Here is a 23,625-nt window from a genome sequence, read left to right as displayed (position 1 = left end):
TGGGATTTAAATTGTTATTTGTGTAACTTCTAGGACAGGCCAACATATCCGACATTCTTACACCGCATGATTATTTCTTATAAACAGGGACTGAACAAAGCCAAAAGCAGCCTCTCAAGTATTTGTGCAGTGATAACAAGCTGTGAGCCTTTGTTTCCCCTCATTCTGAGTGTGAGGCTACAGACAGCGCCCAGCCAGGAACATATTGGAACAAGCGATTGCAATGCAGCGGGTCTCGCGTTTGCTCGAGATAGAGATATTAGCGTTGTAAATTCCTAATTGGACTTTTGTTGCCAAATAAATTGAAAATGTAAAGTAAAACAGTTGACATAAGCAAGCCGATTCAAAGTGTCAAGGCCGCCATGAGCATGACTGCGAAGGAGAGACACAAAAGGAAAAAGAAGTCCGCTCGCAGTCAAACGTATCAGCAAACGTGTAATTATCTATGTAACAGGGTCAGTGTCCAAGGCGGTAACAAAACCGCCCTAAGGAGGGACAAGCGCAAAGCATTTACCAATGATAACAGGATTTTTTAACGGCAAGCCCATGAATGAGTTAAAGTGATGGGCATGTGGTGGGCTCGGTTAAAAGCCCACATTACTTACAACAGATCAAACCGCTTGTGCACTCGACCTACTAAAAGGAGGCCTGATGCCCCTCAAATTGATATTTATCTTTGGCTCAACTGGAGGCAAAAATACAAAAGTCGTCTCCCTGCCTGCGCGTTGCTGCAGTGAATAGAAAACAGACAGCGAGCAGACGCTGCAAACATGTGCCAGTGTGTGAAAATTACACAGGGACAAGTTCAGCATATTTCAGGGGGGCCAAACTTCTTGGAAGGGTGGATGGTGTCTAGTATGTGAAAATAGTGGGTGGACGCCGTCTACAGGCGTGTACCACTGACTTGTGCTCTGCTGGGAAGGCATCCTTGCTCACGCAGTGTGTGGAGGGTGTCCAGACATGGTTTGTAAAGCTCTTATACCCCACAGCGTCTGCCTCCATGCCACCAGGGCTCAATGCTCCAGTCCTGCACGTTCATTGAACACCCAAATGCATGCAGGGAGATGTAGTCTTAGTTCACATCAATTAAACCATTTGCATGTTACAGTGGTTTGGTAAAGGTAAACATACTGATGGAGAGGACAAGGGCACAGTTGTGTGTTGTCTCTTGAATGACGTCCGTGGAGACAAAAAAGAAAAGAAACAGACTTGCTACGGTATGAAAAGGTAAAACAATTAACGTAACAGAAAGTGCAACAGTTTAAACCTGATATATATATATATATATATATATATATATATACACACTTTTCTTTCACTGACTCCAAAGTGAGAGGATTTTGTAAAGTGAACGATGTGATAGTCTTGCTGGGGTGCAGGGAGTGTGAAAGAAAAAGGCTGTAGGATGTAAAATTTTCTCTAACAAAAACCGAAATGTAAATACCTGTAAATGAACTGTACACATTACTCAAAATATGGCTCAGCAACAAACAAACCACAGATGAAATGTTTTTTTGTATTTCTGAACTATGATGGAATGGAAACAGAGCTTTTAACACGATCCAAATCAACCAAGGCACTTTGGAGTGCTGGTGTTGGAGTGGTTTGTTGTTAAGTTGAAATATTTGATGAGTAATGTAACAATAGCTTCCGAACAAAGAGGCGAGGAGGCTAAGCAGGATTAAAGTTGTATCAGGAGAGAGAATGAGTCTGCCCTTTTGTTCTTTCAATGTCCAGGTGTTTCATGTCTACATGTTTAGATATAAGATGTTACATTGCATGACACCGACACAGGCCTGGGGACTAAGGGACTGATGTATAGTTGGGTGGGCAGGACACCCTCCGAATACCATGGCACCTGCCCTGTCTACCAGACTCACTGTTCCCTGGCTCTAGTTCATGTCTGAGGTGTACCATGCTTCCCACAGCAGAGCCGTACCGGCGCCACCCGTGGAAACCGTGGACCGACACCCTGTTTGACATTGAGCTATTGGACAAAGTACATCCCCCCTATTCAGGTCAGTCTTCCCAATGTACCTTCTTCTGTCCTGGAGTGCTTCTGAAAAGCTGCTTGCTGCGAGCACAAACCCTAAGAAATGACCCCACACACTGGGAGATGTCTGTTTTGTTTTTTCAGTAATAAATTCCCACTTCTGAAGTTTGTTTTTGAAAAACAAAAAAACTTGGTTGAGCATATGCATGAGACATGGCACCCAATCGGCAAAGTTCCTGAGCCTTCGGTGGAGCCACCACGACAGCAGATCGATTAAGCCAGAGAGGTCTCCATCTGCCAGGCAGAGATATGTAGCGGTGGTAGTCTTCTAGAGATATGTAGCGGTGGTAGTCTTCTAGAGATATGTAGCGGTGGTAGTCTTCTAGAGATATGTAGCGGTGGTAGTCTTCTAGAGATATGTAGCGGTGGTAGTCTTCTAGCCGCAAAGCCCATTCTCTTGCGTGGGCAGACCCACGGACAGGCCGCCACACTCCAATTCAGGCTCTAAATATTGTCTACATCAGGCTTTGCAGTCTAGATTCAGGAAGGCATTATATATGCCAGTTCAAGGATAACGTCTATGTAAATGTTTTTCATATATATTAATTAAAATTACATTAACCGTAAGTGGGTTTCCTAAAAATGTGTCATGGATCAAACCCTCATTAATCACTGTTAAATATCCTTGATCAAAGAGTTGTAGCAACAAATAGGAAAATACACACTTGGTCTTGTTTACATTCGACTCATACTTCTCAATATCTGTACACTAATGTGTACAAAGTTATTGCCATGTGAGAGTAAAAACAATGGATGGAAATTGGCACATTACCTGAGCTCTTGGACCTGCAAAGTAGATTCATGAAGGGTCGATTCATGCGGCAGCTTTTCAATATAAACTCAGACTACCTAAATGTGTTCCCTTTAGGTTAAAGAGTGTGGAGATTAATCTTATTTTGATATCCTGAAAATTGGTGCTGATCCAGCCTTACCGAAGTAGACTTTGTTGGTGTTGAAACATGTAGGTAAATTGCCGCACTAAATGAGCCCGCAAGACTCCTGGTGTTTCTAACATTTGTTTGCACATATTCAATGTATTCATGTTGTGAGAGCAAACACAGACTTGGAGACCAAACAAAGAATGTAGTAATGCAGCATGGACATTACTGGGTAAACTAAGGCCCAGTCTAACAACTATGGCAAACTTCAGCACACAAATACATGCTCTAAAAAGTCAATCTTGTTGGCTTTTGAAGATAATTATCTGTTCACTACCACAGTTGTTTGGTGGATTACATTTTTATATATGAATTTCTGATTACTGGGAGAGGCACGTTTGTCCTCTAAACTACCCGGATTTATGGAATCTGGCCAGCAGGATACACACTGAAAAGAAACAAGCAAACCCAGCAGCACTAGGGCAGGTTTGGATCCAGCAGAACATGGCTCATGTCTGTGGACTTCCAGGCAGCATCTGATTGAAGTATATCTGCCGGAAGGACTTTTGGCCACCAACATTTTAGACTGCAGCCTGAATTTCCATTGGTTCTTTCTGAGATACCTTTTATTTTTAACACAAACTGTATTGCATTTTAATAATGAGACGCATTTACATTACAGGTCAAGGGACTCTTGACATTATGGATAAATCTTTAAAAAAAGATGCAATGGCATTCTGTTGTACAAGAATTATGCTTCAGATAGAACAGATGATTGTAATTCTGTCTCATTGAGATGATCAGCGTCAATTATATTGTGCATATTAGTTACATGAAATCCAACAAATCTCTTCCCACCCCCTTCAACTGGACGTCACCGCCTATTGGTGGATCTATCAGTATAGGACAGTTTGTATTGATAGTTATGAATCAATGCACGTACCATGGTGGGAGAGCTTCTAGCATCTCTAATATTATCGTATAACCTTCCGTAGGGGCGTCACTGCCTGAACGTGAGTTACTGAGCACATTGCATCCAAATCGCGAATGGTGTGAGGTTTGGTGGGGTAGGACCTCCAGCTCGGTGCCGCTTCCGGGTCATCACTCAATAAGTCTGTGTTTATTGTTCACCCTCGATCAATGGACGATGGGGGGATCGTGCTCTGAAAACAGTTTAGTTGAAATCAGGTGTGTGATTGTCATGGATGTTTGCAGCAAAATTGTAATGCGAGAGGGTTGGATGCAAAAAAAGCTGCTGTTTGCAGTAGCTGTGCCTTAGCACTTATTTTAGCACAAAATACAACTTCATGTCAGAATGTGATGCAAATGCAGCACTAAATTTAAATTGTGCATAGTTGCAAGCATTTTCTTGTACTTTTCCTGAAAATGTGCGTAACTACATGAAAGTAAATGGCCCAAATTGCTCACACAGTTATCTTCAGCATTTATGGAGTGCTGACAGGTTTCTGTCTGTTAGCCTGTGTGATATGTCCATTCTTGATTGCCAGTGGTACATGCATCCCCGCCCAATGGCAATGTTCCTTCAGCTGAAGGCGGCTGTGAGAATCAGTCTTATTCAACATGGTAAGGTCGATCGTGGAAAGGGATGAGACTATGCCCCATACTTATGGTTTCGTGGCCCAGGGCAGGGCACAAGTCACCTTGCAGCTCTACCCTGCATCACAGGGAAAGGGCAGGAGTCTACCATATTTATCCAACGCGGCACGTTCCTCTCCCCCTGCGCAGGCATCTGTGGGCTGCCTAGCACCAATGCAGACGCTCTTGCACCATGCAAGGGTGCCCGAGTGCCATGTAGGATTGTTGCTGTGCAGGAAGGGACATCTTCATGCAGAAAAACAATCCTGGGAGGCAGTTTCCTCAGTTGGACCCTAACCGGCCTCAAATCAAAAAGGAACATCTGTTTAAGGCTAAACAGGGCACCTTTCTGTGCTCCCAAGAAACTCAGGGACCTTTCGGTTTGTGAGAGAAGGGCCTATAGTAGGGCACCCATTGAACAATCTTCTTTATGCCTCTCTGAAAAAGGGACATGTCTTGCAATAAGAAAACATTGTTGGGATGACGAAGAGCAGAACTGTCCTCACCAATCCAAGACATAAGCCCTCTCCTTAACCTCAATCTTCAAAGCCCCTGATTGCTGAACTGACCGTAGCAGTCTCAGTGTGGCTAACGGGTGCTGACCTTTTAAAATTTGCAACCCCCAGAGATTGGCCACAGCCCACACATTTGTTAGGTACCCTGCTGCTTTTGCGGAAGTTGCGAATGGCGTCTCTAGATGTGAATTTTAGGAATAATGCACGCATTGGCCACAGTTAAAACTGGTTAGGCCACCTACAATAGTTAAAAAAAATATATATGTACGTACGACATTACATTTAGGAAATAAAATTTAAAAAATCTTAACAATTCACTTCAAAAAAACAAAGGTTGCAGTGACATTATAGTTAGGTTCGGAATTTACTTCCACAAAACCATAGAAATTCAGCAGTTATAGATAGAGTTATTTTAAAAAACTGTAACTTGAGGCCTCAGGTAACTATAATTCACGGCACCGCCATGCACAGTTTTTTCTTAAATAATTTGACTGATAATGTTTCATTGATATTTTTATTGATGTTATAAAAGTTGCCATAAGTGCTGTAATCTCCGGAGTAATTAGCAGAGCATGGCGAGGGTGTGAGTTATAGCTACCTAATCAGCAACTTCCAGTGGCATCTCTAGAGCGTGGACAGATGTGGGCGCAAAACAACTTCATCAAAGAAGAACCTTAAGTATGGGTCTTTGCAGAGTAGAGGTCTCAGTTCTCTTGCTCGACGGCCAAAACATGTTCATACCAAAAACCAGGGGCCTAGCTCCAGGGGTATTACACCCCATTAATAAATGTGATTTCTGATAAATAGTTGGGCACAGGTACTTTCAGGCGGGTATGGTGAGATGTCTGATGGATTTCACCCGGAATTTTTACATACACACAGACCTTTGCAGTGCCCTTTAGGCCCCTATCATACACTCTGCTTGTCAACATATTTTAACATTATATGCCAGCCCAATTGTCAGAAAATTTGAAGTTCTCACCTCCAATCATACTGACCAAGCTACGCCCCTGCCCAAAACATTACTTTTTGTGTATAGAAATGTGAACTCTACTGGTCGAAGATGCTGAAAAGATGGATCTTAAAAGGCTTCAAGGACTAATCCCATGGAGGAAGAGGAGAGTGTACAGCCAGATGTCTAAGTAAAAACTGCATAATCCAGCATCTAGGTCGTCAATATGCAAAATATTTTCAAGCTTTCATCTCTGGCTACTGACAGTTTAGTGTAGACACAACTAAGCCTACAAGGCAATAAGGACAAGAAGCAGGGTAGAATCACTTCCTTGTTCTGATACCATTTCTCAAGTTTTGCACAAATGCCTATCATAAACTTTTAATGTTTCTGATCTCCTAGACTGTTGTAGCTATAAAGGTACATCAACTAAACACCTCCTCGCCTTTAAGGTTAACCTCTCAGGAACCAAATTCTCATCAAAGATGACTGTTTGAGAGATGGACGGAAACAGAAGTGGAAAGGAACAAGAGGAAATGTCCATGGAGGAGAGCATGCCATTTGTATCAGAAACAGGCACCATTGATGTCTAGGTCAACATGGAACCATGTTGAACATCTACCTCAGTGTCCTAAAGTTTCCAAAGAACCTGAGGATAAGAAGAAAAGCGGAAAAGCATACAGACTTTCCTCAGACCAATGGCTTGCTGGGGCATCTGTTCCCCATGCCTTCATTGATGAAAACTGGTCTCCGTTGCAAATAGACTGATCCATGACTGGCTGAATCTGGAGACAGCCTCCTGAGACAGCTCTTTACATAAATTCATTGTCCGTGAGGAAAGGGATGATCCATGGAAGAAGAGGCCAATGCAACCATCACAGACCGAGCCCTCCAAGCAAGCCGCAGTCCCAGAACTTGAGAAAATGTTACCACTGATGGACTGGGGTCTCAGCTAGAGACAAGCAATGGCACGACATTTCAAGGAAGAGGTGTACACTTTATGGGTGAAAGAGGTGTTTTGCATTGCAGAATGACCCTCAGTTGGCCTCAGTGGGAAGGTGGATCAGCCTATGTACACCTTAAAAATGTTACTGTAATAGTAACCAAGCGGCACCAAGATATGCAGATAGCAGTGCCTCAGGTTGTCCAGAACTACAGAAATAGAGATTACCAGGTATGTGACACCGATGCACCATACCTCTAAGACAGCCATCTTGGTAGTGCTATATTGGGCTCCAGGAATGAAGGATTTCTATGGCAAAAAGGTAAATGAACATATAAGCAAAAGGCTTTAACTGCATGGCTTCCATACAAGCACGATCTCCCATATTTATCTCACTACAAACATTCCCACTTGCACACACAACCCCACTATAAAGTACTTCCTCTCAAATATGTTAGTACCAGGGCGGCTCCTTCGCATATGGCGAAGGAGCGTTGCCCCACTGGATGTGCCAGATTTAAACAATGGGCCATGGGAGGGAGGAGGGGAGAGTGCACCTAAGTGCGCGTGTGTTTGGCCAGCCGCCCGAGACCAGCCAAACACTCATGCGCACTTAGGTTTCTCTAGCCTGGTTGTATACACAGAAACTGCACAGACCCCAGGACTGTGTCTTAGCGGTAGTCACTGCCACTCAGTCCAATCCTGGTGCTGCTTTCATGCAAGCTTGGAATGCTGGGACACCAGAGGAAGAGGAGCGCGAGGCGGCAGGATATGGCAGGGACGGAGACAAGGTAAGTTATTTTTTTATTTTACGTTATCTCTGTCCCACCCCTCCCCTTGAGTTATGCGACGGCAGCCGCTGGTTAGTACTGGTGATTCAACACTAATCAGTCCTTGCGTAGGTGGGAAGCGGGTTTGACTGGATTTAGGACTTAAATGAAGATCGAAATAGCTTTAGGTAGACATTTATCTAACGTTGATATTTTGGCACTCTGTGATTTTGGAAATTGTGAAAAATATGCTTTTGTACGATATTTTTTAGGCCTGGAATTATCCACAACATTTTGATTTTAGTAAAATAAGACACAATTAGTTAGAGCAGTTTTCACCCAGCCATTTTCATCCATTGTTCTGTTGCTGGGTCATTCAACATTTTTAATCTGCCCACTACAATATACAGCATGGGCCAGTGGTTCATCCCACTTCCTCCATTGGCTAACTTCACTGTGAGTGACAGCATGCCTCTTTTTCACAAGGAGAACTTCCACACACAAAATAGCTTCAATGAATTCCAGTGACTACTAGGCTAATATGTGCTTTTCAAAACCAAAGAAATATTTTTTATTTTTGAGTGGTCAAATTGCTGGGTGGCAGGCTTTGCCAGACCTATGGGCTTTGCCGCTTCTTGTTTCACGTGGAGCCACTACCTGAACCTCTCTTCCCATGTGCTAGACTCGCCCTGATTTGTTTGCTTAGGGTGTCTAGTGCCAGGTTGACACTCCAACTTACAGAGGGCTGACCTAGAAACCCTCACGTCACAAACCACAGCATTATATGTTCCAAAACTTACTTTTTAAACCAAATGGAAATGGAGGAGACAGTAGATGTGATTGCAGGCTCAGTGCGTGTGGGACGCGGCTAGAGAGGATGTAGTATAGTGTGTTTGCCCCTTGTAGTGATAGATGTCAGGTGTTGGCTGGGACAAGATGCTTCCTGCCCCAGAAGGATCCTAAACCTTGTTGTGATTGGTCAGTCTGTGACAGCTTCATAGTTCCCAAGTGGCGCCATGTCATGTGACCCTTTCAAGCTGTTTTAGCTTTTTATATTGACAACACAGCGGGCCTGATTTAGAGTTTAGCAGAGGGGGGTTACTCCTTCACAAACTTGACGGATATCCTGTCTGCCGCATTACAATTCCATTGTAGCCTATATCACAAGTAATACTTTATCTTTTGGGACTAGTAGTTTCACTTTTAAGCACATGGACTCATTAATCACACCTTGCAAAGTACTCTTGATTTTAAAAAAAACAGCTGCCTGGCCGGCTGCTCGTCCGAAGACATGATGTAGGCCTGCCGGAACTAGAATAGCTGACAGGTGCCATCTCATCAAAGTGGCTTTTGCCAGTCAATAGTTTTTAGCCAACAACCAATGAGTTGGCTGGAACTGCAGGCCTGTGCTTACTACGAACAACGCGAAATTGCATGTCTCAGTCTGAAAACGCTGTCAATTAAAACGCCAAGACTTGGTGAAAGTCATGTTATGACTCTGGGCGTAGCTGCCGAGCTTCTTAGGTCCATGCGTTAGCAGTTAGCCCAGTTCCGTGGTTTTCTTAGAATTTTGGGATTTGTATTCCTGGTTTTACACTCTGTTAAATATGACTGCACATCCCACAGTTCTAAGGAACGGTGCAGGACTGACCTAATTACCTAGTCACACATGGACTTGGGAAACTTGGCAGCTATGTCTGGGACTGATAAAAGCTCTAAAAGGCTATAAAATAACTGTTACTAGTGACAGCGACAATGAAGGACAAACTTGTATTATTGTATTGAAAAGTGGTCCCATTACTGGAACCACTTATAGGCGCCTAGTGACCCATCACCCTTTCAATGACACCTTCAGCTAGTCCTGTTTTTTTTAGTCAACAGCGCTTCATATACTGAGATTTTTTAGAGAATATGTGCACATTTAAAAACAAAACTGCAAGTCCCAGAATGCAGTGCTGTTCCAGCTAAAGTCAGGTCTGGTCCACGGGGGTTGTCAGGTGGCCTAAGCTCCTCTCATTGGTGCTTATGATGTCGACCCTTGAAGAATGAAGGGGAAGCCTCTACGTGAAACCGCGTCACGTGCAACACATTGACTTTCTAGCCCGCATCACATTGCACTGTTTATGAGTGGATAGGTTACAGTCCTGGGGGATGGAACTACAAGTCCCAGGGTGCATGTGCTGGGACCGAGTGAGTGTCACACGTGCCCTGTGGCGACTCCTCAAGCCCGGTCACCTCCTCAGGATTGTGGCCAGTGACATGTAGGATTCCTGCGGACCTCGTGCAGGTGCCCTCACCTGCTGAGCACCTTTCCCGGCCTCGTGCACGGCAATGAAGGGCCTCCTTGGACGTCCGGCTCGTCAGGTAATTGACACGCTGCCAGTTTTGGGAACGCGATCCTTCCCGCCCCGCCCTCCTCTCTGCAACCTCGGAAGGGGATGGATGGGTGTGTGGGCAGCGCCCGGCTCAGGTTTCCGCCTTCCCGCCCTGCGGACTGCGCCCCCTGCAGCCATCCCGCAGACAGCCTGAAAGCGTGTGGTAATCTGATTACTGTAGTCATATTAGAGTTCCATTGTCTGTACTCTCGCTTCACCAAACGAGACCCTTTGCTTTACGTGCTGAGTGGCCCGCATGTCATCTTTGGCACCCTCAGTTGGGCCTTCTTTTCCAGAGGATGCGCTTATCCTGAGATTTGCGCCCACGATTGCAATGTTGAAAACAAAACTGCAAGACCCAGAATGCAACTTTCTGTCAACTGAAACCCAGGCGTGACCGAACCCAACACAGATAACATGACATCGCTTGGGGGAGCTTTGCTTTTGCTTTTATCTGGGTGTGAAATTATATTCCCACAGAGCTCTGAAATGTCTTGTTTCCAAGCCTAAACAACGCATGCAATACAGTCTACCCCTCTCCTTTTTCGTACTTCCCGCGTTGGTTGCAGTGCTTAATTTGTAAATAACAATTTGCCGGTGCCCGAAGCTCTCCTTTGGAACACGCGGCTGCTATGTTTAAATGTGAGAGCACTGAATACTGAGGCAGCATAATCCTGAAGCCATCTGGGGGCCCCTTAATACATTTACAGCCACCCCCTGTCCATTCAGATCACTCTTGCAGCTTTCTGCCTTTGTGACGCTTTTTCGTTTTAATCTTCCCCCGTCTTTCCCATATGTGTCGTTTACTTCCAGTAAATGCCTAATGCAGAAAAATAAGCTCTGGCCCTCAAAAATAAGTGCGGGGTCCCCCACCGGAAACCACCGACTCAAATTAAGCACTGGTTGGTTGTAGGAGAATACAAAATTGCAGGTGCAAGGGCTTTGGAACCCCATTGGGTAAGAGGCACTACATAGAAGCGACTGCTGCAAGAATACAAATAAAAAAACATTGGCAAAGCCAGTAGTTCCGTTTTCATTTTGAGACCTATCTAAAACAATAAAAAAAACGTTGGCAGTGAATAAAAACCATGTAAGCATTGGTAAAGCCAATAGTTTCGGACTTGAAAGCTGATGCAATGGGTATTTTTAAATTATTTCTCATGATTCATGTGCATGACGGGAAAATGTGATTCCTATTGGTGCAAAGAAAACATTCTATTGCTTTTGAATTACTGTAATCTGAAGACACAGTATAAGCAGTGATAACCGAAGAACTTTTTAAAAATGATAAATACTGGAAATAAAATAATTTAAAGTATTAGCCTAGCAGCCCTGGAGCTGAAGTGCACTTCTTTTTAAATAAATGCGCAGGAGCAAAATTACGCCACTAAAAGTGCAAGAGAACTAGTGGCTAAACTGGGCTGACCCTTTGCACCCTGCTTTGTGCTGTGACTGGCAGGTACAACATGTGAATGACAGCTGAACAGGCCAGTGGATTATTAGGGCAGAGCTAACGCCCTCCTTTGTATCTACTCATGTATGACTTTTGTATTTCTTATTACAAGGCTGGTGAGCTATCTCTAGGTCAAACAAAAAAAACATGATTGCTTTCAGCGTGAAATGCATCGCTGCAATAACTAATGTAATATATGAATCATAGTATATTTGATTTTTTAAATAGTCCACATACACTGCTGTGCAATTACTCCATTGGAAACAGAATGATACATCAAACAGCCAATAGCATGAAGTGAGAGGAGACTCAACTGGGAGGAGCCAAAGCCCACTCTGCATAATTTAAAGAATTGGAAACAAAAGGTCATGTGTACTGCTGCTCTATAAATCCAGATCTAAAATCTGGTCCTGCTTTGATAAGGTACTGACTCATTGCATCACGAAAAAGGGCTTCTCTGTCATCACGTTTAAAGTAAGACTCGCCTTGCACCCCCTTCGTGATTGATGAGTGTGGAGATGGTCAGGGTTTAAGTGAGCCAGGTCCTGCCGGTGTCCCGGCAGTTCCAAAAAGCAGCATGTACTACCGTGCGCTGTCTTTGATGTAACTTCAAAGAGACTTATTATACTTTCAGAACTGAAGCATTTTCAATACTTTATACAGTGAAGCCATTGTTGTTGCTTATTTATCTTATGCCACTAATAACCATTGACAAAGGCAATAGTCCTGGCTTGTTGTAGGTGTAATGTTACTTGTATTATATATCTGGATGCATTGACAGAAAGAAGCAGAAAAATACCAGTCGGGCGGAACACTATGCTAAGCAAAGAATTTTATCTTATGTGTTTTTAAGCCACACCCCTAATTACATCGGCCACACCCCTTTGCGAGATCCCCTGCTTTCTTCATCCTACGTAAAACCCTGGAGATGCCAGCGACTGCTAGCCATGTTGTGTGTTTATAACTGATTTTGTGGGAAATCTGCAGCCAGTCTCGGGATGGCTTCCAGCTGGCCCGATGTCCATTGCGTCGGTTCTTCTTTCGCCGAAGAGTTAAAGGTTAGCAGGTGTCGTGGGTAGGCATATCTCTTACCAGGCTGTGGGAAGTGCCAGGAAATCCTACCCTGCACTTGGTGTGTGAGAAGGAGGGAGGTTTTGTTCAGAGCACAATGCCTGCTTCACAGACCAGGGCGCTTCTTAGGTCTGTACCTGATGGCATTCAGGCCTAAGGGGAACTTGCGGCATTTCTCAAGTGACTGGCACCTTTTAAAGGCCGCGGGGGCAGCATGGATTCACCAAAATTCCAGTGGTAGCGGAAGTGGTATCACACCCCTTCACTCGCACACACATGCTTACACAAACGCACATTCTCTTATACACACTATTACATGAGCACGCACACACAACATACATTTAAAATAGTTTTTTACTCACCTCAGCTGCCAAGGAGGGTCGTAGTCCAGCTAACTGTACTCCATTTTTAATTACACTATTATTGAATTAAAAATAATATATTATTCACTATTAGTGTAATTTAAAAAAAACGGATTAAAAACAAGGAAGTGGGGCTCCAAGAAACGTCCATAAGGACGAGCTGCCCCTGTGTTCTTGGCACTGATTTTGCCACCTCTGAACCCAGAGGTCGCAGAAGCAGTGCCAGGGGTCGCAAGGGGCAAGCTGGGGGTCGCAGGCGCGACCCCCAATTACGTTCACGGGGGGCTGGTGGAAGTCTGCGTCACCAAATTTGCCTTCCAACTTTTTGCTACTCGATGAAAGTGGCCCGGGCCCTTCGATCCAGTTCCGAGGGTCCTCCGGAGGCAGGAGTCGCAGGTTCTCCAGGTACGAGAATAGCTCAGTTTTTCTCAGTGCATTCTAGTACTTGCCATGCTCACTTTGTGATCCAAAAACAAGTGTACAGGTACCAGAATTTACAGAAAAGCTTAGAGTGGGAAGGGTATCCATTTAAGGAAAACTAAAGTCAGAATTAACATTCTGAAAACTGTTGAAGTTGCTCCTTTTAGCTTTCCTGAATCAGCATTTCCACCTTTCATCCGGTTTAACACCGGGAGGCCCTTCTGGGTCGTGCGCTCTACGAATCTCCAGGACAGGAAGTTGAAGGCTGTGCACGGGAACCAGAAGGGAGTGGTTCATCGCAGCGGTGTTAGCAGATGCTCCGGGTGGCCCAGGTTTGCCCATATCTACGGCCCGCTTCTGTGCAGATCTGCAGGTCACAGGTCCAAGGATGAAGGTCACAGGTCCAAGGATGAAGGTCACAGGTCCAAGGATGAAGGTCACAGGTCCAAGAATGAAGGTCACAGGTCCAAGGATGCTCCTGGCAGCTGACTCTTCACCTGCGTCAGGGATTACCAGGTGACACAGTGGCTTTCCTTTTACAAACCATTGCTTTCAGGCGCCTTTCCGTTCCATTCAAGCGAACCAAGAGTACAACGTCTGTCCGGACTCCATCGAATTTCTACATCTTTTCACCTGTCCGCCCCCCAGAGTAATTTCGGAGTGTTTTGGATTAGTCCCATAGTGAGACTCATGAAATAGTTGATGGATGACCGGTTGCGTTCATATTCTGTACTCTTGCAGAGGGCCTAGTGGACTCATTCTTGCTCGTCTTGCCCCGTTTCCCCTCAACCTCTCTGGGACCCCGCAGTCGCCACTGCACCATACGCCATTGCACTCTACTCTGCACCACTCTACTGTAGCCTACTGCGCTCTACCCATTCTACTCTACGCCACAGCACTTTGCGTCACTCAACTCAACACCCCTGCACTCTACTCTACACCACTGAACTTAACGCCACTCTGTTCTGCACCATTGCAATCTACGCAGCTCCACTCTAAGCCACTCTGCTCTGTCCCTGCACTCTACACCACTCTACTCTACTTTGTGCCACTCTACTCTGCATTCTAAACCACTGCATTCTACTCTGTACCACCCTGTGCCACTGCAACCTACGCCAGTCTTCTCTACTCTATTCCACCCCATTCTGTGCCACTCAACTCTGCTGCTCTACTATATGCCACTCCACTCCACACAGTGCCACTCTACCACACTCCACCCTGCTCTATGCCACTCTACTCTATGCTACTGTACTCAAGTCTACACCATGTCACTTCACTCTATGCCACTCCATGCCATTCCACTCTATGCCACTCTAGTCTACTCCACTGCATTCTATGCCACTCAACTAAACTCTGCCAATCCACTCTACTCCACTGCACTGTACACCAGTCTTCTCTACGCCACTTCACCCTGCCACTCTACACCACTCAAATTTACAACACTCTATGCCACTTTATTCTACGCCCCTCTACTACACGCCAATCCAGTCTACGCCACTCTACACCATGCCTTTTCACTCCACTCTACCCACGCTGCTGTACAACATGGCTAAGGTACATTGGGAAAGCTCTATAGCTGTTGCGTAGGCTAAACCCCTGATTTTGCCAATCTTTGTTAATATTTCATTTTGCTCTTGGACAGACACGGTGCTTGGACTATCGGCTTTATCACCACTGGGTCCAAAAACTCATAGAGGCTTGTACATTTAGAATTGTAGAAGTGAAGATCTCTACTCTGGGGCCTTTTGTCAATGACCCAGCAGCACGCGACCCAAGATGGAGCCTGAGATGCCAGTGTCTGGCAGGCCTGGTCCAGACCTTACCGGTGGGTGGGGGGGGGGAGAATTGGAGGGGTGGGGGGGCGACATACTCAGTTACCTAGGACGTGGTCTGGCTGCTCTATGTGGCCTCATGAGGATTACATCTGTGTAAGTGACCCTCTTCCACACAAGGGAAAGTAAAGAATCAACACAAGGTTCAGTTGGTTTATGATACTTTTACAACATTTTTTTTTTTCTAAACAAATAAAGATCAATGAAATGTTCATGTTTCATTACTGAAAGACCTGTTCAGAAATCCTAGCTTCTACACTTGGCTCACAGAGATGATGGGCTTCTGAGACTTGTGCACCTTAGAAACTTCTGAGACTCTCAGCCATTTGCAGCTCCCGAGACTCTCAGTGTCACTCACCCTTACTGGCCCCCGAGTCTCTCACTTTTCGAGGCTCCCGAGTCTCTCACTCTTCGAGGCTCCTGAGTCTCCCACTCTTAGTGGCCCCTGAGTCTCCCACTCTTAGTGGCCCCTGAGTCTCCCACTCTTAGTGGCCCCTGAGTCTCCCACTCTTAGTGGCCCCTGAGTCTCCCACTCTTAGTGGCCCCTGAGTCTCCCACTCTTAGTGGCCCCTGAGTCTCCCACTCTTAGTGGCCCCTGAGTCTCCCACTCTTAGTGGCCCCTGAGTCTCCCACTCTTAGTGGCCCCCGGGTTTCTCACTCTTCGAGGCCCCCGGGTTTCTCACTCTTCGAGGCCCCCGGGTTTCTCACTCTTCGAGGCCCCCGGGTTTCTCACTCTTCGAGGCCCCCGGGTTTCTCACTCTTCGAGGCCCCCGGGTTTCTCACTCTTCGAGGCCCTCGGGTTTCTCACTCTTCGAGGCCCTCGGGTCTCTCACTCTTCGAGGCCCCCGAGTCTCTCACTCTTCGAGGCCCCCGAGTCTCTCACTCTTCGAGGCCCCCGAGTCTCTCACTCTTCGAGGCCCCCGAGTCTCTCACTCTTCGAGGCCCCCGAGTCTCTCACCCTTTGTGGCCCCCGAGTCTCTCACCCTTTGTGGCCCCTGAGTCTCTCACCCTTTGTGGCCCCTGAGTCTCTCACCCTTTGTGGCCCCTGAGTCTCTCACCCTTTGTGGCCCCTGAGTCTCTCACCCTTTGTGGCCCCTGAGTCTCTCACCCTTTGTGGCCCCTGAGTCTCTCACCCTTTGTGGCCCCTGAGTCTCTCACCCTTTGTGGCCCCTGAGTCTCTCACCCTTTGTGGCCCCTGAGTCTCTCACCCTTTGTGGCCCCTGAGTCTCGTCACCCTTTGTGGCCCCTGAGTCTCTCACCCTTTGTGGCCCCTGATCCTGTCACCCTTTCTGGCCCCTGATCCTGTCACCCTTTCTGGCCCCTGATCCTGTCACCCTTTGTGGCCCCTGATCCTGTCACCCTTTGTGGCCCCTGATCCTGTCACCCTTTGTGGCTCCTGACTCTCTACCCCTTGTGGCTCCTGACTCTCTACCCCTTGTGGCTCCTGACTCTCTACCCCTTGTGGCTCCTGACTCTCTACCCCTTGTGGCTCCTGACTCTCTACCCTTTGTGGCTCCTGACTCTCTACCCTTTGTGGCTCCTGACTCTCTACCCTTTGTGGCTCCTGACTCTCTACCCTTTGTGGCTCCTGACTCTCTACCCTTTGTGGCTCCTGACTCTCTACCCCTTGTGGCTCCTGACTCTCTACCCCTTGTGGCTCCTGACTCTCTACCCCTTGTGGCTCCTGACTCTCTACCCTTTGTGGCTCCTGACTCTCTACCCTTTGTGGCTCCTGACTCTCTACCCTTTGTGGCTCCTGACTCTCTACCCTTTGTGGCTCCTGACTCTCTACCCTTTGTGGCTCCTGACTCTCTACCCTTTGTGGCTCCTGACTCTCTACCCTTTGTGGCTCCTGACTCTCTACCCTTTGTGGCTCCTGACTCTCTACCCTTTGTGGCTCCTGACTCTCTACCCTTTGTGGCTCCTGACTCTCTACCCTTTGTGGCTCCTGACTCTCTACCCTTTGTGGCTCCTGACTCTCTACCCTTTGTGGCTCCTGACTCTCTACCCTTTGTGGCTCCTGACTCTCTACCCTTTGTGGCTCCTGACTCTCTACCCTTTGTGGCTCCTGACTCTCTACCCTTTGTGGCTCCTGACTCTCCACCCTTTGTGGCTCCTGACTCTCCACCCTTAGTGGCTTCTGAGTTACTCGCCCTAAGTGGTTTCTGAGTCACTCACTTTTGTGGCTCCCGAGTCTCTCACTCTGAGTGGCTCCCGAGTCTCTCACTCTGAGTGGCTCCCGAGTCTCTCACTCTGAGTGTCTCCAGAGTCTCTCACTCTGAGTGTCTCCAGAGTCTCTCACTCTGAGTGTCTCCAGAGTCTCTCACTCTGAGTGTCTCCAGAGTCTCTCACTCTGAGTGTCTCCAGAGTCTCTCACTCTGAGTGTCTCCAGAGTCTCTCACTCTGAGTGTCTCCAGAGTCTCTCACTCTGAGTGTCTCCAGAGTCTCTCACTCTGAGTGTCTCCAGAGTCTCTCACTCTGAGTGTCTCCAGAGTCTCTCACTCTGAGTGTCTCCAGAGTCTCTCACTCTGAGTGTCTCCAGAGTCTCTCACTCTGAGTGTCTCCAGATTCTCTCATCCTTAGTACCTCCTGAGACTCTCACTCTTATTGGCTCCTGAGTCTCTCACTCTTATTGGCTCCTGAGTCTCTCACTCTTAGTGGTTCATGAGTCTCTCACTCTTAGTGGTTCATGAGTCTCTCACTCTTAGTGGTTCATGAGTCTCTCACTATTAGTGGTTCATGAGTCTCTCACTATTAGTGGTTCATGAGTCTCTCACTATTAGTGGTTCATGAGTCTCTCACTATTAGTGGTTCATGAGTCTCTCACTATTAGTGGTTCATGAGTCTCTCACTATTAGTGGTTCATGAGTCTCTCACTATTAGTGGTTCATGAGTCTCTCACTATTAGTGGTTCATGAGTCACCCACTCTTAGTGGCTAGTGAGTCTCTCACTATTAGTGCCTTCTGAGTCTCTCACCCTTAGTGGCTCCTGAGTCTCTCACCCTTAGTGGCTCCTGAGTCTCTCACCCATAGTGGCTCCTGAGTCTTTCACCCATAGTGGCTCCTGAGTCTTTCACCGTTCTGGGCTCCTTAGACTTGCACAATGTGTCACCAGAGAGGTACTTCTGAGAAATACATTTGTTAAGGTTTCCTGTGATTCTAAGAGTTTTGAGGCTTGCAGCCTATAAGGCAATGGCCTTCAAACGTTAACATGTTGTGCCCCACTTGTGTAAAAAAAGAAAATAATAATAATCTGGAGCCCTAGAATGACAAACTAATTTTCTCATAATTTTGCTATGATATTGTCAGCTCTGAACATAATAAGCTATTGAAAATTGCAATTGTGTTCAGTTATCCTTTTACAAATACAATGAAATACACAATTTTCAGCATGCTTGGGTAGCTGGGACTCACTCATAAAGTGCAAAGGACTCTTCAGTGTGGTTCTTCATCAGAAATCGGGGGAGGCACTTTGATGATTAGTTGGAGGCTTCACTCCCCTTCTCTCACTTTGATACCCGCTTCCAGCCAGGTTTGAGTGAAAAAAGACATTACTGTTGGCCCACTATAGCCTTATAGCCTGCCATAGGCTACAAGGTATAGTGGTCCATTGCCACTCTGGTTTCTTCTACTAAAAACACAGGGTCAATTTAAGCATGATATTTGTCTCTGTTCACTAGCAGCATAATAACTGCTCCTCTTGGACAGAACTTGACACCGCCCCTGAGATCAAGTCCGCTATCCCATACCCTCCCCTCAGAGGCCTACCCCCCTCCTATTCCCCCACCTATTCCCCACACTGAAGATTCTGCATTAGGGTCTCCTTTGCCTCACAGCCAATAGTGTCTCCTGACCTGCCCAGCCAATAGTGTTGCATGACGTTTGCAGCCATTGGGGGCTCCTGAAGCTAGTCTCGAATAGGGTCATCTTAGACTCCCCTCTCCTTTTGCGCTATTTTCCATCATTTTCACGTTTTTATTGCCCAGCTCCATTATTTTCTTTACAGCACTTTCGTATTTAAAGCCGTGGAAAAGCTTTCCCAGAATGCATTGTCTCATGAATGTTAATGAGGCAGAATTTCTGTGAACCCTTGTCAGTTGCTTGTCAAGTGTTTTGTTGCGACCCTGCCCATCGTCCACAGTGACCCATTGTCAATGCGTGATAATGACTTGTAAAGGAATAAACTTTCAAGTGATGCATATAAGCATTTTTATTCCTAATGCTTCTGGAAATCTGGGTATATGTCTTGCTACATCCTCACTCTTGCTGCTGTGTAGGAATTCTGAATCTTTTCACACGTGTAGGTGACACCAAGAGCAGATGCGGGAGGGGTGACGAGGAACACCCACTGCTAATGTGGTAAATACCACGAGAGGTGAAACTTTTGTAGCTTTTCACATACATTTGAAATGTTTTTCCTAGACTTATGTGCACTTCTAAACCTACATCTATATTGATGAACCTAGAGTAAGTGATATAGAAATGTGGGTAATCATAGAACACCCGCATTTTAGATGGTACATAAATGAGGAGAAGACATATATTTGTGACATTTCACACATGTACTATCTTCACACATAGGGGCATATTTAAACTTTTTGGTGCAAAACTGCACTAAAGCAGTTTTGCACCAAAAGGTTTACTGCAGCTTGCACCCTTCATGAGCACCAGCCGGGTGCCATATTCATGGAATGGTGTAAGCCGGTGCTAAGCTTGGGCTAGCGTAAACAGAAATTACGCTAGCCGGGGTGGGTGGCGGTATGAGAATAGGAGATTGTGCATCAAAAAATGATGTTAGGCTGGTTAGCGGCAAAAAATTCTGCTAACCAGCCCTGTGTCATTTCCAGGCGCACAACCATCCTAAAACATGACTTCTGTCTTAGAAAAGAAAGGAGTCATGCCCACCACCCCAGTGGCCAGCACAGGGGACCAGTGTCCCCTGGGCATGGCCATTGCACCCACTGCCATGCAGGTGGCCCCTTGTTGGTCCCCTAATGGAACTTAAAAAAAAAAAAATACTTACCCATACTTACCTGGGATGGGGTCCCCCGTCCTCTGGTGTCCCTCTGGTGTGGGTGTGGATGTTCCTGAGGCTTGGGTTGGGCACCTGTGGACCCATTCCATGATGTTTGACCATGGAAATGTGTCCACAGGTCCCCTAATGCCTGGTCTGACCCAGGCGTTAAATAATGGTGCTAAGCACTTAACGCCATTACCTGGGTCCGTCTCCCACCCGTGCTTCATTTTAGCATGGAGGGATAAATACTGCGCTATGGGGATAGCGTCATTTTTTGGATGGGAATGCCTACCTTGCATTTCATTGACGAAAGGTGGGTTCACGCATTTAAAAAATGGTGCAAACTCCCGAAGGGTCTAGCATCAACATATAAATATGGAGTTAAGTTTGCGCCAAATTTGCATTAAAAAAATGATGCAAATTTGGCGCAAACAGAGTATAAATATGCCCCATAGATTTTCCTCCACATGAAGGATCTGGATTCATGCACAGCTGTAGGTGGAAGGCTGCACAAAGAATACTTTCCCTTGCAGTTTGTGGCTCTGTTAGTCAAGACACCACAAAGCATAAGCACAGATGAAGGGATCTAGACATTTGCAACTCTTAAAAATCCATCCTGAATGTTTTAGCACAATCAGTGGGATTAAACAATCAACTGGCATCTGCAGTGACCTGAAGGTCACAATTTTGCATCCTGTTTAGGCGAAGTCAGCCTTCCATCCTTCAAGGATTGGTACATTGAATACAATTAACTCGGGTAATAGCAACACCTGTTGTTTATTCCTGAAGCTTTGATCTCTATGTCAGAAATACAGGCTGGTGTTTTGCTGTTTTCCTGAGTTTGGGTTTGGTGCAAAGAGCTGCCTGTGTTATTCGACAGGAGGAAAGCAATGGACATGTCCTGGTGTAGTGCTGACAATCACAAATTATAATTAGGTGACCTTAAGCAATCCATGACTTAGTCGTGTCAGGTGTAAATATCCACCCATTGCTAGCTGAAGGGAGAGATGACCTTATGTTACAGGTATGGAGACAGGCCATAGTTGGAAGGCTAGTGAATAGCAATGCTTCTTCGTGCCCTATTAGGGTGCTGGCTCTACAGAGGATTGATATGGCTTTATAGCCCACCGTAGCGGGCTATACTGGCAATTAAAGGCCTGCTCCAGCGTTAAAGGCCCAAACCAAAGGCTAGGGCCATTAACAATGGAGCGGGCCTTTTATGGCAGTTATAACCCAGCTACAAAGAGCTATAAGGTTATTAGAACATTCCGCCACTAGAGGGCAGAATGTTCGAATAAATAAAACAAAGTCCCTACAGAGCCAGATTGGACCGAAATCCCCTCAGGCTCTGTGAAAGACACACATTGGAATGTTGGAGCTCCAGGCTTCTACCAGCCATTAGAAGCCCGAAGCACTCCGTTGTTTCCAATGGAGCGCTTGACATTCCACTGTTCTAATTATGGTTGGTGCATCCTATGCAGTAACTCTGGCACTCAGGGATATGTCAGGCCCATACACCCCAATTATGGCTTTACATGCACAGTACTGCTTGTTCCAAAGGTTATTACTTTACCACCACATTTCATTTTGGTGATTAGACCATCAACCCACCCTTCCCAAAGTAATATCTAGGCCAGTTTATTTTTAACCACAAACTTTCAAATTGCTATTAGATTGACTCCCAAATATTCCCAATTTGGACAAAAAAAATGTAGGTAAATGAAATAAGGTAATTGTTCAAGACCGCACAATTTAACCAGATGGGGATTTAAAAACGTGTCTTCGGGCTCCAAAGTTTTGAACTGGACCACACTAGGGTGGCAGTGTGCATATTTCTAAGCATATCCCCCACATATTGTCATGTAAAGAGAAAAAGGAAGAAGTAGATTGTGAGATCTTTTCTGGGGGTCCTGCGGCAGTAGGGGCTGATTCGGCGGTATTCAGAAGGGTACTGTTGTTTATCATTGGTGTTTCAGCCCTTAAGGTAATTTCATTCATTTTGTGAGCTTGTCTCCTCAAAGGTGCAAGTAACAAGCACTCGAAGTCTACCCCAGAGAAGGCTAAGGGTGGTTGGAACTCAGATGCAGTATGACCCAGCAAAGAGACTCCATAAGCTGAATATCCGTCCAGTTGATATTTTTCAAGAGGGCCTGATACAGAGTATGGTTTAAGAAATTCAATCCCAAAAATGCATTATTGGACTCATTAGCTTCCCCTCCTCCCTTTAAACCGCTTCTGATGTGTCCGTGCATAAGACCAAAAGTCTAACTTTACTACTTCTTGGTATTCACAAAGGTAAGTTACAATAAATATCTTTATCTCCACTCTTGGGGCGGAATCTCAGCATGCAGGGCACGACGTAAAGATACTACTCGTAACTTGCGTTTGTGTTTGTGAATACCGAAAGTTGTAAGCTGAGCCTTTTGGTCTAAGTTTACCTTTGTGAATGGGGACCTTAACGTCCTCTTGAGCTGCAGTTTCCACTGGTGACCACCAGAGGACAGACTTCGACAATGTATATCTCTCTTCCATACGAGAAATTGTAAAGCACATACAAATCTAAGCGGATAAAGGCCCCTCTTTTTTGTGTTTTTTTTATTTTTTTATATGGCGCAAACTCCACCCAAAGGTATTGGAGCGCTTTTCATGAGCACCAGTTGCATTACACAAGGACACATTAATTTTTGGTGGGCGCAGGGAGAGTAATTGATTTGCCCAGAGTCACAGGATGTTGAGCCAAAGCCGAGACTCGAATAAGGTTCCCGTGCGCTCCAAAGTCGGCAGCTCTGGCTGTTATGCCACATTCTCTCACTCAGCTGGTGCTCCCGTCTTCCCCTATTTTAAGCTTTCACCAACTTTACCCACGTCCCACCATCTTGACTGCGCTCCCAGGTGCAGAGTCTGCAGCGCAAGACTCTTCTTGACCCAAACAGGATTTACCTTCGTACTACTACCTTAGCACCCCAGGGAGATGTTCTTAAATGAGTGTGTAACTGAGAGGGAGACCTGCGTCCTGGAGTCGTCGTCCCCAGTACTGACTCTGCCAGCAGTCTCCTGTTGGGGGATTTTCAGCTACATCAAAAGGCCTGGTGGATACTATAGTATCCTCGTCTCCTCACCAGTGAACTGTTGTTAGGAGGCTGTAAGAGCCCTCATGTTTGCTTCTCACCCTTCCCTCGGGTACCATTTCTGATACTGTTCATGGCCTTCAACTGTGTTGAATGCCATCTTTTCCTTCGGATGCAGTTTGTGTCTTTTTTATTGTTTTAAAGTTCTAGTTGATTTCATTGTTTGGTTGATTTTGTTTTCAGCCTCTGTTAATAACTCATATTTTTTAAAAGATTTGTTGGGTGTAGGTGTGGTGTCCGTTGCTTCCTGATAGGCCTAA

General features: G+C 45.9%; 1 protein-coding gene across 4 annotated transcripts in view; it reads left to right on the top strand.

Moving 5' to 3' along the window:
• Positions 1-23,625, top strand: part of STYK1 (serine/threonine/tyrosine kinase 1) — an 89,164-nt gene that overhangs the window by 20,396 nt on the left and 45,143 nt on the right. Inside the window, exon 1 of one of the 4 annotated variants that reach the window (XM_069242942.1) lies at positions 9,865-10,071. The exons of the other annotated variants lie outside the window; for them this stretch is intronic. The gene's annotated coding sequence lies outside the window, so the exon portion shown is untranslated. Of the gene's footprint in view, positions 1-9,864; positions 10,072-23,625 lie in introns of those variants that run through there. 4 annotated transcript variants of the gene reach the window in all.

The sequence above is a fragment of the Pleurodeles waltl genome, chromosome 7, assembly GCF_031143425.1.
Source record: "Pleurodeles waltl isolate 20211129_DDA chromosome 7, aPleWal1.hap1.20221129, whole genome shotgun sequence".
Lineage (NCBI taxonomy): Eukaryota > Metazoa > Chordata > Amphibia > Caudata > Salamandridae > Pleurodeles > Pleurodeles waltl.
Note: the sequence above shows the minus strand (reverse complement) of the source record. Positions and strands in the feature narration are given on the sequence as shown.